Source organism: Lepeophtheirus salmonis, chromosome 9, assembly GCF_016086655.4.
Source record: "Lepeophtheirus salmonis chromosome 9, UVic_Lsal_1.4, whole genome shotgun sequence".
Taxonomy (NCBI): Eukaryota; Metazoa; Arthropoda; class Copepoda; order Siphonostomatoida; family Caligidae; genus Lepeophtheirus; species Lepeophtheirus salmonis.
The window spans coordinates 17,500,253-17,515,703 of NC_052139.2; the positions used below are offsets into that span (position 1 = coordinate 17,500,253).

The 15,451-nt window shown below is 31.4% G+C and overlaps 1 protein-coding gene and 1 long non-coding RNA gene across 3 annotated transcripts in view; both read left to right on the forward strand.

Annotated features, from left to right (window-relative positions):
- Positions 1–15,451, forward strand: part of Polr2I (RNA polymerase II subunit RpII15) — a 566,921-nt gene that overhangs the window by 267,178 nt on the left and 284,292 nt on the right. The window lies entirely within an intron of this gene.
- LOC121124791 (uncharacterized) lies at positions 875–5,188 on the forward strand. The gene is made up of 3 exons (XR_011781874.1): positions 875–1,002; positions 1,513–1,681; positions 4,664–5,188. It is a non-coding gene; the product is annotated as an uncharacterized lncRNA (long non-coding RNA).

Genomic DNA, 15,451 nt, shown 5'->3' on the forward strand with positions numbered 1-15,451 from the left:
TTGTTTTTTTATGAGTTTCAAGAAGGAAATCAATTATTCCTGAATTTGAAAATTTCGACTACTTTTTGTGTTAACTGTTCTAGTATTACTTGAAATATATAAGATTCGCATTTGTTATAGAAGAATCACGTGATATTATATCCTCCAAAACCATATCTTTAATGAATAGTACTATAGTCTCACTCCCACATTTTCCTCACACACACTCGATGCCCAGCCCTAAATATTACTATATTTGCTACGGTACATGGATTATATAAATGAACTAACTAAATTAACATGTTCTTAACTGGCAATCAATTTTTTTAATAGAATAAGTTTTTTCTTTTTATTCAAACTTTTAGGATTTTTTTTTTTCATCAAATTTTGATCATTTTTGCAGGAGATTCATTGCTAGCTAGAGGCGTTGACCAGAAGCATCCCTTCGAATTATGGATATTCTTAATTTTAACTAAATTCATGTTTGATCAGTTCAATTTTGGTTTGGTTAAACTTGGTTTCATAGCACACACTCAACAGTGCATCCTCTGACTTGTTAACAAACAACCAGACATCTATACAAACTTTGCTTTATTAATATGGATTATTATACTAACATTGGAGACGTCGTTACCTTCATTATAAAGAAATAGGAAAAGTACCAAATCATTTGGTAGTTGGCTAATTCTTCTTAACTATGGAATTATTATTGATTAATCGTTGATCAATTTTTATAGCTTAATTATATAATACTAGAAACCTGTAAGCAAAGGCTCAAGTGCGCACACTACAAATGGGGTAGAAAACTGAGAAATTACTACAATAACATAAAATAAGTTCATAAGATATTTGTCAACCCATTGTCATATTTTTATTAAAAGAAACACAAATTTATTTGATTCATACATTGTTCGAATAAATACGTATACCTAAAAGAGAGGCTGTGATAGGCTGGATATTGGAATTAAATTATTTAATGAAAACTGTCATTTATGAATTCCACATGCCTGATTTTTTATAAAGGTATATGTTAGACTATTTTAATCTAATTGATACTATTTTTTTCGTATTAATATGACAAATGGTAGGCAAATCCCATTATAGCAATTGATCAGTACACACGCCTATATTTTATATTCGATAATATTAAAATTCAAGGAGTTGTATTATTTTACCGGATAATGGTGCCGCTCTACCAACCTTGGTTCAAAAACTAATATTCATGCCATATTATGACGTCGTCAACAATTTATCTAAAGAATCCGTCTTGACCGAATTTTAAATGAGACCGTTTCGGACTGAACTTATAAACAGGACTGAATTACTTCGGTCCCTTAAAATATCGATCCGAAACACAATACTACTACATTATGTTGTTTTGTTGAGCTAAACAACATAATGTAAGTTGTACAAATCCACAAAAAAAATCTAGATTGACATATTTTTCATGAATTTTAAATTTTTTAATTGGCCTCATCTTGTTATTTTACTTTTTTCTCATGAATCCTTATTTACTTTCTACTTCCAAAAAAGATCTTTTAAATAAATAATGGAGGATGATGTATATATATAGATCCTCTATGGAGTTGTATCTTGCAATCGATCCTTCACTTTCGAGATATCAACATGCTCTTTCTGCATCCTTTTTCAACCATTTTATTCATTTATTTGTCAATTACATATGGGGAAGCTATTAGTGAGAGTAAGTATGACATTTTTGTTAATATAAGTTATTGATCTCTTGTATTTAAATTGTTATAATATAGCAAAAAAAAACTTTTATCTGTATTTTTCAAAATAAGTAGACTTTGTGACCACAAATATTACTACTTTATATAACAAAGTTACTAAAAATTTAAGAATATTATATTTTTTTGTATTGAGCTTTATTGCCACGCATCTAAACATTAACAATAATAATTTATTATTATTATAATATAGCACAATATACTCGAAAGATTATTCGTGAAAACATGTAGACAAACGAAAATTAAAAAGGCAATTATAAAATATGGCACAATCAATAGTATTTAAAAAAAATAATTTATATATAACATCACTGGGACGATGAACTAAAAAAATTAATGTAAGAGTTTAAATCTTCAATAAAACATTCGCATAAAGATTAACAATATGTAAAATTTCGTCGAGGTTGTCTTCTTTTACTGTCAGTAATTTATAGACTATATATTGCGTTTTAATAATAATTGCATCAACTCTTTCATTATTTGAAATAGAGAGGAAATCTTCTTTACCCAGTTGTGTATTGAATAATGTACTAACCATTTTAATAACGTCTAATATTATTATTTTTATTACAAATGTCTTAAAATCCTATTATGCTGATAATTTTCTGTATTCATTTTTATTTTGTCAAATTGCTCAAAAAATCAATTCTTATCTGCCAAATTTATAAAAAAAAAACAGGACCAAATCTTGTCTCCTTAAAAAGCCCAACTGTATAACTTTTTAAGAAAGTTTTTTCCAAATTTAAATAATTTTTTAAATAATTTGTCAAATTTGGGATTTATAAAAAAAACCTTCCGTCAAAATTGTCAAAGATTTGTTGGGGGGGAAAAGTAATTTAAAAAAAAACAAATGAAACATTATTTTTCTAAAAAACCAAAAATATGAAATAATATCTGTTTTAAAAAAGTTACCTTAGTTAAAACTAGCAGTAGGACCCAGCATTGCCCGGAGCTATTAGGTATTGGGGAGCAGATATATTTTGTTTTAATAAATTCCTCAACAAATTCGTTTTTAATGCGCACATTCACCCGTAGCTACTCACTAAATTCTTCTCAAGAATAAAAAATAGTGTTAATTATTGTATTTTATGATCAATTGCATATGTTCAATCCGGTTTAATATGTCGATGATAACTTGCATGTAGTAGAAAAAGATACTCCTCCAGAATTAAATAATAATGATAACTGCTTATAAATAGAACATTTCCTCTTCAGGTTTCAAGCAGCTTGTGAAAAGTTCAAAAAAATAAATACAAAATTCTAGCTTAGCTCTTGTCCAATGTCAAACAAATCGACAATAATGTGTATCTTTCAGGGTATGTATATACAAGTGTCAAAATTAAAAAAGTATTGAAGCTAGAAAGAGATACAGAGAGACGTTGTAATTATAATTGTAACTCTCTTTTAGATATTCCCTACCTATTCTACAGCAAATCTAAAATGTAAACTTCAAAAATATGTGCGATCTTTCCTTAATATAGATTGTAAGTGATATTATTAGATATTTTCAAAATTTCATTAATTAATTAACTTTGAGAATTCATGAAAATAACGCAAAATTACAAAGGAAACTCACTCAACCTTTTGTTAAATAGTATTTATTTGTATATATTTATGGATTTGTTATTTTTATTTTTTGCGACTTTTTTAGCAATCATAAATATTAATAGGAAATAAAATATATATATTAGTCTAATATATACTTAAATATATATCTGTGATACAATTCTATAATCTCCAAAAGAAGACAACCTTTTACCTTAGCAACTTAAAATTTGTTTAAATTTAGTGTCCAGGTAGGTTTTTACTTGCAAACTCTAAATCTGTTATTTCTTCTTCTTTTTTTTTTTATATGATTATTGTTCCCCGGGATAAGAAAAAAAATTATATCTTCTGAGCCAGCGATTCAATTTCTTATAAGTAAAATATAAGAGGAAAAGTTTCATTTTAAACTTGTTTATTTATTAGCTCGTTTTTTTAGACATGGCCAAGAGGCGAAGACCTGTTCTAGAGTCCATATTTTGAAGACTTGCAATTCGAATCAAAAGTAATCTCAATTTTATCACTAGACATAAAGAACTTTTTAAAGCAGTGGTTTGGGAGCGAATGTAGATTAATCTGATCTCAAGCGGGATTGGTTATAAAATCATTGCAAAATTACATAAAACTAACAATAATTCTTCTTTTCTTTCTTTATACTAGTGACTAATACTAATGATTAGTGTAAAGAAGAATAAATCATTTATAAAAATCTTTAATATATAACATTTCCTTTCATTAAACATATTATGAATAACCTAAGAACTCAAAAATAGTACGTTCAATTTTAACAACGCTCTTACTCAATTGCAATGGAAGGACCCAAAAATGACTTCACCCTGCGTTTTAGTTGATGGACCAAATATGCTGATAGTTCCGAAATCCTGTTTTCCATAGTATTTCTTGTCAAGCTAACGTTGGCAAAACATGTGGTTTCTCAGTAAATACAATTTCCGCAACCTTCAACATGCAGTTTTTAACGAATTCCCCATCACTATCAGGCTTAGATGGTGTTGCTAAATGGCTCTTTATTATGTGACTGGCTTTCACCGCAGTATTACTGGCTTCTTGACTCCGTATAAAAACAGATTCCTCAATCCTAAAACGCAACATATCATTTACCTTTTGTTTTCAATGTTCTCCCTGCAGGCTGTTAAATTTTCCACTATGCTGAGCTTCATAATGGCGCCAAATATCGTATACTTTAAGTACACCAAGCATAAAGGTTTTCCAATCATATCTATGAGCATATATAAAATCTCCATTTATTTTGAAAAATCCTACACTCTCCTTTTTAACAAATACGTTTTTGCGGATGAGCGTGCAAGGCTAAAGGCTACTGTGAATGTCTCTTACAAAATAATAAAAATATTATTCTAATTATGTGTATTTTTCAGAAGGAAGTTTGAGATATAACGATAAAAATTACTTCACTAATTCAAGACAAATGATGGAAGTTCTTAAAAATCTGAAGTATCCTTTAAAGGAATTCGTTTTTAAGTGTAATGACTTAAAGAAATTACTCCCATCTAAATACAAACGAAGAGTGAACTCAAAATTGAATATGCAGTCAGTTACGAATCTGTACGATCCAAAGAAATCACGGAATTTGCAAGGGTCTGACTTGGATGAAATAGAGATTGAGAGGTTACAAAGCAAAGAAAATGAAGATTCTATTAACAAAATGAATCAATTAAAAACACTGTTAATGATGTTAAGAGTTAATTAATTTTAATTTATTTTTCGTCATATTTATTTCTATCTTTTTTAATCTGATTTTGTTATTGATATTTATGTAGCATATCAATTTATGATGGAAGTATATTTTAACCTAAACATAAGATTCTTAAATTTCTTTGAGCACAATGTGAAAAATCCTAGTTATAGTTAGTTTATTATGAAATAAAAGCATCATAAATTAATTATCAGTCCATTTTAGAGTAATTATTCATTTCAGTCACAGAATATTCATTAGTCGATTACTTTTCAAATCAGGGGGACGAGAACTTTTTAATAGCAGCTTCCAATTAAGAAGGTTGGAGGACAATAATAGAAATGTTGCATCTAGATTAAAACTAAATAAACTTTTTTAGTATCAACCGTATCATGATCACTGCAGTGTTGTGTCGGTCGTTATTTATTTGGTCCAGTCGAGTTTTAGGACCAATCTTATCGGTCCTTGGGACCGGTCCTTAACTGTCAGTCCTTGAAGTTTTTCATAAAGATGATTTATTAACAAAAATAATATATATAATTAGAACATAATGAATATTTTGCAAAACATATTCATTTTTTCATATTGATGCAATGTAAAACTAAGATAATATTTTTTTATTTGGTTATATAATTTATTCAATTATCACTCAGTTACCTTTATTATATAACGCAACCTTTCATCGAAAAAGAAACAGAAAAAAGGATCAAAATTATCTTGTAGCTAGCAAATAAGTCAATTTCCACAAACTATTATTTATCTTTTATGCAATCCTAGACATATTATTACATTATATTATTTCTCCCTAATTTTAAAAATGAATTACACATATATATATAATAATATTAACATCCAACATAGTATTTTATTCAATACTTAATTATGATATTGCCGAGTAACATTTTATTATAAGCAAGGCTATATATTTGTATATTATAGCCAAAATATCTTCAAATTAATAATAAAATGGCCAACAATATTTATACATATTTGAGTGGTCTCAATTTTTCACAGTTGATCAAATTCAAAATTATCATGGATCATGAAATGTGTTTAGGTGTTAGTAATGACTTCCTAAATTATTTTTTCTGTGCCATCCAAAACCGTTACTCTCCATCCGTTCAAAGTTCCAGTGTTCTGGAAGTACTTCAAAATGAGGTCAAATTAAAAAAAGAAAAAAATCTTATTATGAATAAGGTATAAGAAAATAAAAACTTATTTTATAATTTTTTTGAACTTTTTTTAATTTTTTTGTCTTTATTATGTAGTCTGGGTTATTCGATAAAACAAATTGTATTAATACAAAGTATAGTATTTTATTTTTTAATCAGATAATACTATTAGTGTAAATTTTTACTTTCCGACGATTACGGTTCTAAAATTATTTTAAAAAAATTTATTAAAAATTTATTTTACTGAAAAATAGGTAAGAACGTAAATTTTCAAATAAATATACAAAAGTAGTGGACATCTGATGAATTTGTACAGGTTGCCACAGCACAAATACGTCTAGTACTTCCAAAAGAAGGCATAATTCTTGGAATCATTATACACCTTATATATAATCCCCTTGGTATTTTTGTGTTAGCGAGGTAGTACCGTGTTATATAACAAAGTAAAAAGGAAAATCAAACTTGGTATAAAACATATTCGTATAAAAACAATTTCGTATAAAACATATTCGTATAAAATCATTTATTGAAATTTATTAGGAAACTTTCATATACTTTATTAATTGTCATTTTGTACCCCGAATGTTGGGGGTGTTTTCGGGTACCACCGATACTTAAGTAGCAACCAAGAGTCCCACTCAACTCCCCAATTGTACTCCGAATGTTGGGGGTGTTTTGGGTACCACTGGGTCCCAAAACAGGATGCAACTTACCGCCAAAACTTGAAAAACAATTAAGAGCTGCTCACCCCCCTCCCTCCCATAATTGTACCCCGAATTTTTGGTGGTGTTTTCGGGTTCTTATTGGCTTAAAATTATAATCAGCTATATGTTCTTCCTATTTGTTCGGGATACAATTGGGGGTTGTGAAGGGCTCTTAGCAGTTTCTTCAAGTATTAACGGTGGGTTGCATCCCATATGGGATCCGACAGTATCCGAAAACACCCCCAACATTCGGGGTACAATTGGGGGATGGTGGAAGGCTCTTAGTAGTTTCTTCGACTATCAGCGGTGGGTTGCATCCCGTTTTGGTACCCAAAACACCACCAACATTCGGGGTACAATAGGGGGTTTGTAAGGGGTTCTTAGTAGTTACTTAAGTATCTACGGTACCCGAAAGCACCCCAACATTCAGGTTATAAAATGACAATTCATAAGTCTATGCCCCATTTCCTTATAAATTTATACGAAAATGTTTTATACGAATTGTCCTTATACGAATATGTTTTAAACGAAGTTACCTATTACCCTCTAGTCATATATACATCTTGACAAACTTTGCTTTTTTGATATTATTATATACAATGAGTTTTGTTACAACGGTTTTAATGGCGGTTCGAACCAACTGTTGAAGAATTCTCACAATGAAATGACTCAATTAATTATTTGTTAGTTAACACTTAATGATTGCAATTTTTGGAAAACAGTTAAACATTTTATCCTTTAAAATTGGAGTACTATGGATGAAAATCATAATCACATAGTTTTACAGTATGAATCATAATAAAATATATTTCACATTTTTTGCTGAAAAGTGTATTTTCGGCAAAGTGGTCATACCTTAAAGTAAATATAAGAAAAAGGATCCATGACTCATCTGGAAAGAAAACAAAAACAAAATGTTGTCGATAGACTTCCATCAATCTAGAATTCCATGTCTTAATGAAGGTACATCTAAATAGGGCGTAGATAGGCACATTTTAAATATATTTGTGTAATTTCTATTAGTTCACTCATAAGCAGTCAGGAATGAGACAATGTAATAATGATAATAAATAAAAAACAATTATGGCCTTATTATTCAGGAACTCATATGAATATCAGTGTTGAGGCACATATTGTCTTTGGTTCGGTATTAAGGGATTTTTATAGACCGATTTGAACTGATATTCCGGTTGATATCGCCCTTTAAGAACAAAGACTGAAATTTAATATTTTTCAAATCATTGGGCGAAATGAAAACTTACTCTATGAACCGATTTTCCCACGTCAGATACGAAATTCTAATTTTATATATCAACCGTCGTTAATTTTTTTATTCTTTTTATAAAACAAAGAGTTTGGATATAAACATCTGGAACACCTTAAAAAGCTTAAAATTACTTCTAAAAGAAAATCAAATGAATAATATGTCATACTTAAGGCTGTGATTTTTGTAAAGAAAAAACACAGTTTAGCTATTATAAAATGTAAAATGGTTGTTGATGAGTGTGCTTTTTTTCTTTTACGTTTATTCTTTAACAGATCGTCGTGATGTTAACATATCCCTATGAAAGAAGAATTCTTGCCTCTTTTTACTCTAATTTTTTTTTTAAATTGCACAAATATACAATGTGTAACATCAAACTCCGACACTACAAATTTTTCCGGCAAATATGATTAAAAAATTCCACAAAGGACAAAGGATCCTTGGGAACACCAGGAGATTTAGATCTGGCTCTATTTTTTAGCCCTACCTTTGGTTCAGGACCCGAATCAAAGCGTTATTAAGACCAACAGAGGAATCATGGAGTGGGATATATTCTCAATGATTTATATCTGCGGCTCAGTTTTTGTCTTTTGAATCTAACTTGAAAAATAAGAGCTTGAATAGATATAAGTTCTGGATTTCTTTGTTATACGTATTTAAATATAATAATAATATTTGTACTGCACTAATGATGCTTTTAACACATCAATTTAATACGTTGGCAAAAAATAGTTGAAAATCTGTATTGTATTTTTTTATTATACTTTTTGTACCTTTAAGAAGTACCTTTAAAAAAACGCGACAAAACGTACCTACCCATGAAATTTGGCCATGCTTGATTTAAAAGTCAGTTTTGATACCAAAAAATAACTAATTGCGGATTCATGATCAGCTTGTTAAGAATACTGAAACTGAATAAGGAATTTGAAAGATTTTTTTTTGATGAATAGTAAAATTGATTATTCATTATGGGTGATAACTAGTTTCCATTTATAAGTCTACTCAATGTGCATGTACTTTGTACATGTAAATGTTCCTCAATTATGAAAACGTGCTTAATTACACGTGCAATCATTCCTGAAAACATTTTAGTATTTGTTTAATTATGCATAGCTTCAGTACGTTCCTACATGATCTTTATTTTCAGAGTGAGCTGAAATAAAGGTATTGGAAAGGATATGTTTAGTAGAAAAATGCAAGTCTATTTATTAATTCTCGTAGATTGAAACTACTGACGATAACATAGTGTTTCAGCCATCTAAATTAATAAAATAAAGTGTACTGGACTCATTTTTGAGTGATTTCATAATAATATTTCAGAACTGTATGACTACTTAATAATAAAAAAATAATATGAAAGAAAATTCAAAGCTCAATTTCAAATAACCAAGGAATAAAGTTTTTCAGCAACCCATAAAAAGATTGTTTTAAATTATCATTACACACGCTTCTTTAGAATGTCCTCAGTTACATATTCTGAGATCATTTATTAGTTTAAAACCTGAGCAGTCTAAAGGGCAATGATATATATATTATATAATTACGGCGAAAAATATATTTGATCACACTCCTAAAACTACATGTTAAGGTTAAGCTAGCAAAGTTGAACATATGGCAAAGAGAGCCCATGGTTGCCTGAATATTCGTTAAATTTTAATATCGGGGATTGCAAAATATGTTCAAAGTGAAGAATCCTAGAACGATCGACAGAGCATAGAACTGCCCCTCTCATATTATTAGATATCATCCATCAAACACATTTAGACACGTTTGGAAATTGCAGAAGATAATAAAACTTTTTTTATAATTTTACTCGGGAATTGAATAAATTAAAATTGATGGTTGTCTTATTTTTTTATTTTGTTGATTTTTACTAAGTTATTTTTTTTGTTTTATAATGTATTCAAATTTGATTTATGTTTGTAAGCCTTAATCTGATACAAATATACAAAAAATATTAAAATGTACCAACAAGCATGTGTAGCAAAGGCTCAGTGCCTCATATTTAATAAGAAAAGAAAAAGGTTGTACATTAACATATCTGTATTATTAAAGTTTGTCTGTCTTTTTGTCTGTTCGTCGACGCCTAATAACTCCGAGTAATGCCAAGTACTCACTACTGTCGCTAGTGTAGAATAAAATATTTATGATGCATTGAATATGAACGTCTTTATCTACAAATATGAAATGCTTAAATTTGCATTCATACTCAGGTCTATAAAAAAATTCCCCTAATGTCAAAATTTAGATGAATATTCTTTTATTTAGTATTTATATCAGGATAAATATATTACATTTTTTTTTTACATTCTACATTTTTTTAAAGCGAGACAACAACCACCTGATCAAATTTAAAAATTTATTAAATTTGAGAATTAAGAAGCATATGCAATGGATTATAGAGAGGGCCAAGCAAAACGTAGGAATCAATCAAAGAAGTTTCAAACTTCGACAATAATGAAACTTTATAAACTGTATGTTCTCCCGATTTTAATTTACGATTTTGAGATTTGGAATACCTCCAGAAACTATTTGATTCATTCCCTGGAAAAGGTAGAAGTTATGTTTTTGTCGTTTTTTCCTTCATTGGGAGATAACGACAACAAACAATGCAAAGTCAAAAGACTGGGCCTCATCACTTTGTCTCATATACGTGCTATTAAGTATGTTATGACTAGGGTTGTGGTGGTCTTTATTTAGGGGGGCAAGTGCATACCAATCTTAGGACTGGTTTTATCTGTCCTTGGGACCGGTCCTTGGAATTTTTGATAAAAATGTGGATTGTTCATTAACCCAAATAATTTATATATTAAGTTCATTTCATATATCCTGCAAAAAATATTGTTATTTTCATTATAATACGAACATGTTATATTTTTAGTTAGTTATATAATTTATTAAATTATGTAACAGAATAACTAAAAAGGACTTACACCATAAATGAGGGATCGATTTTATCTTCTTTAAGAACCGATTATTACCTAATTATTCAACTCCACTGAATTTTTAACAAGTAGATCTCCCTCACCCTGGATACTAAACAAAGGCTACCTCTTCAACAAAACAAGACACTCATCTCACAGCACCATCTACCACTGAAAACCAAATTTAGACACTTTCAGGCGTAGATTTTATTATAGATGGGAGAGTCTTTGGAATTATATACCTCTACGCTTTCGTCAGGGAAGTGACAACCTTATTTAATTATTTTTTGACTTTAACATATTTATATATATATATTTTATTAACATTTTGGGATTATTTGGCTTTGATATTTTGTTTCATTTGCACTTTTACGTTATTTATAAATTTACAAAATTAAATTACGTAGTCATCCTTTGCTAGCTTGATTTTAGTCTTTGAAGAACAAAAAACAAGGAGCAATCAAACTAACGACTAAATTAAGGTTGATGAACGGTTTTTGCCCTTAACCATTCAACTTGTTCCCTCTGAGGTATTCAAAATTGAACAGAAATCATGAACAGTGCCCATTTTCTGCTCAATATTTAAGGAGGTTTAGGTGAAGCTTAGATCCATATTATTATTTTTAAATACATTTTTTTTTTCTTGAAGCATCTCACAAGACTTCTCCATCACCTATTTAAACTTCTTTAAAAGCCTTAAGATATTCGAAAATGGGTCGACAATTATGCATATTTGAAGGGGAAATTTAATTTATTTCAAAATAAGCTTGCGTATAGATAGTTTTGTTTGAAACGAACATAGATAACAAATCCACTAACGTACAGTATGAGATAATGTTATAACACTTTTTGAATTGCGCAACTCAAATCATCGCCTATATATTTATGTATAAGCATTTCACCATACTTTGTAATTTTTTTTCTGCAAAGAAGGTTTATATCTGATAGCATCGTTTGAATGAAGCAGTAAAATAAGGTAAATAATTTTGTTGCATGCATGATTCTACTGAGATTTTAATTAATATTAGATTAATCATATTTATATCTAGTTTTATTATTGTTTTGCAAAAAGTTTCAAATTTTGAGAGATTCACCTTGTAATATTTAGTTGCTTCACATATTTAAAGATTAATAAACCAAAGTTTGTATGAGTAAATGTCAATATGTCACGGGGTGAACTGGTTATTATGTCTTCATGATGTATATGATAAACATATTTTGATCCAAGAAAATAATAATATGGTTGTATTAATGAACTATTGTAAGCTTGAGCATAATACAGGAAACCTGTTTCTGTTTGTTTTTGTTATGGTCCCTTATAAATATTAAGTATGTATTCATGTGCGCATATATTTTAAGATTTGAACAAAACATAACCACTGGTATGTTAAAAGGAATTTTATTTTTGAGTGCTCTTAAGACTAAAGTACTCATCAGTCATCCAAACATATAAAAAAAATTCTAAAACTCTTATTCTTTTATTCTTATGGGGAGAACACGTCATATGAATTGATGTAAGTATTATGGTATTCAACAGTTGAGTGTGAGCGTGCTCATGGAAAATGTAGAGTAACACAGATAGTTTCTTGGGGAGTTATCTTATAAATTTTTGTTATTGGCAATCTGAACGATGATTTTTATTTTCTCAAGCTCTTATCATTATTCTTGAACAGGGAACATCTAAGTATAGAGTAAATAATTGTGAGGTTTGCTCAAAGATTAAATCTGCGCCCTCTTTTGGTGGCACTAGATCCAAATGTCGTCGTCATATCAATGTTTGTTTGTTTTTAAGTCCCGCGAAATATCCAGACAAAACACATTCATTCAGTCTAATTTCCTTATAATGGAAGAACTATACTCAGAGCTACCGGAGATTCAGTTCACAGAAGAGGAAAGAAGATACACCATATTAAGTGTCTAATTAATAATGAGGGACAAATACATCTATAACACAACTGGAGTCGTCCCTGATTGTGGCAGCAGGACTTTGCACCCTGCCATATGTCCAACATGTATCTTGGCTAGCTTATGGAAACTGCTAAGACCTCGTGATCGAGGACCAGTGGCCCTCCAGCAGTCCGATTTTAATCCAATTGATTATTTTGTCTGGAGCTACCTTGAGGCACACACAAATAGACGTCCTCACACAACTTAGGCAAATTTTGTAGCCACCATCAAGGTGCACTCCATACATAGGGACTTCTTCAATACGGTATGTTCCCGCTTCAGAAGCTATATGTAGGTGTAGTGTTCTACGAACACCACCAACAGACGGAAGTAACGGACCGGAGTAAAGCCAATAAGAAGACCTTTTGTTTGGGGGTACAATCATACACTAAATATATATTCTATAAGGGATTACACTTAAAAGGATATAACTATTAAAATATATCAACACGTAAAACAAAAGGTACATTACTATCTATTGAAAACAAATCCCTACGTCTCGAGCTAAGAGTATATAAAAGGTAATACATAACACCACCCCTCATTCAACTTGTACTCGAGGACAAAGTTGATTAATGTGTCTTTTAACCATTCCTTGTGGGGTCTGAACCGACAACAGCACATCCCCAATTTTCCTTTGTGTCACTCTAGCTACCCACTTGAGCTAGCGAAGGCCGTACCAACGGCACCACACGGCCGTTTTGATTTTAAATTTTTCAGTGCGTGATGAAGAAAGAGAAGGAGAAGGAGGAGAAGACGGAAGGAATCCATCCAAACAAACGAATACGGCGTGCTCCCAACAGCTCAGCTGGCGTGCTCCCACACTCTAACAGCGTTGCTCTGTAGGCAAATAAGATTTCCTCAAGTGATGTTCCTATATTTTTCTTTATCCCATTTTTAATCATCCTTACTCCTCTTTCAGCTTGCCCATTGGACTGCCGATGATATGGGGGAGAGAAGGAATGGGCTACCCCCCATTCCGACATCTTTGTTTTGAAAAAATCACTTCTGAATTGTGACCCATTGTTCGAATGTATTTTCTTCGGGAATCCAAAGCACGAAAACCATGCAAAGAGTTGCCTAAGCATAGCCTCTGACGATGTATTCGTCATGTGCACCACTTCTATCCACTTGGACCCAGCATCCGTTAGTATTTAAAAAAATTCCCCCTTTATCTTTCCATAATCCACGTGGACTCTCTCCCATACATTCGCAGGCGAGAAGGGAGTGAATTGTGACGCCGGGCCGGAGCACTCTCCTGACATGTGCGACACGCTGATACAAAATCCTTGGCATCATTATCGAAGCTGGGCCACCAAATCACACTTTGAGCCACAGACTTCATTGTTACAACGCTTCGATGCGTCAAATACAACTCTTGCATAAACTTTCTTCTCAAGGGACGAAGGACGATGAGGCGGACACTCCAAAACAACAAGCCATTCTTGAGGGACAAACAATTCTTCCTTTGGGGGTAGGCTCTGAGGGTGGCACTGTCCCATACACCGGTTCTAGCGGCCTCCACAGCGCTGCAAAGCTCTTGATCCTCCTGTAACGAGGACAGGAGGAACGATTCAGAAGAGCATGAGCTAGAAATATCTCTACATTGTAATAATTCTGTGGGATCATCCAGACATGGAGGATCGTCGACTGTTACGCCGAAAAAAGCATGTTCGATTGAATAATAAATCGTCTACAACAATATTGAAAATCTAGCGAGATGGGCAGAGACGACACTTGGCAAGTCTTTACATGGTTGAGAATATATTGGAGTGGTTTGTGGTCCGTCTTGATCTTGAAATGAACAACAATCAAATATCTTTCTAATTTCTTCAACCTATAAATAATTCCTGTTGCTTCTTTGTCAATTTGCGAGTAGTAAGCTTCGCTCTTTGATAGCTTTCTTGAAGCAAACGCCAACGGGCACTCCATAACATTTTCCAACTGTGGTAGAACGGCCCCAAGACCAATAGGCGAGGCGTCAGTTGACAACACCAACGGCAGAGACGGGTCATAATGAGTAAGAACAGGTGAGTTAGCTATAGCAGATATTATATTTTGAAAACTCAACTGTCTTTTTTCAGACCACAAGAAGACAATGTCCTGCTTCATCAGTTCGTGGAGGGGAGAAGCTTCCTCTGATAGATGTGGTATAAAATGACCATAGTATTTGTATAAGGCCCAAGAACGATTTCACATCAGTACACGATGCAGGAACAGGGAAGTCCAAAACCGGTGGAATCAACTCTGGATCCAGGGATCGGCCACTTTGGGATATGCGAAAACCTAAATAAGTGAACTCCTCACCCATCAGGGTACACTTGCCGGGCTTCAGATGACCTCCAGCATTCGAGATTCGACTGAACACTTCATTTAAAATACGAAAGTGTTCCTTCTTACTTCTAGAAAATATGAGTACATCATCTATATAAATCTTGATACCCCAAATAGCACTCAATA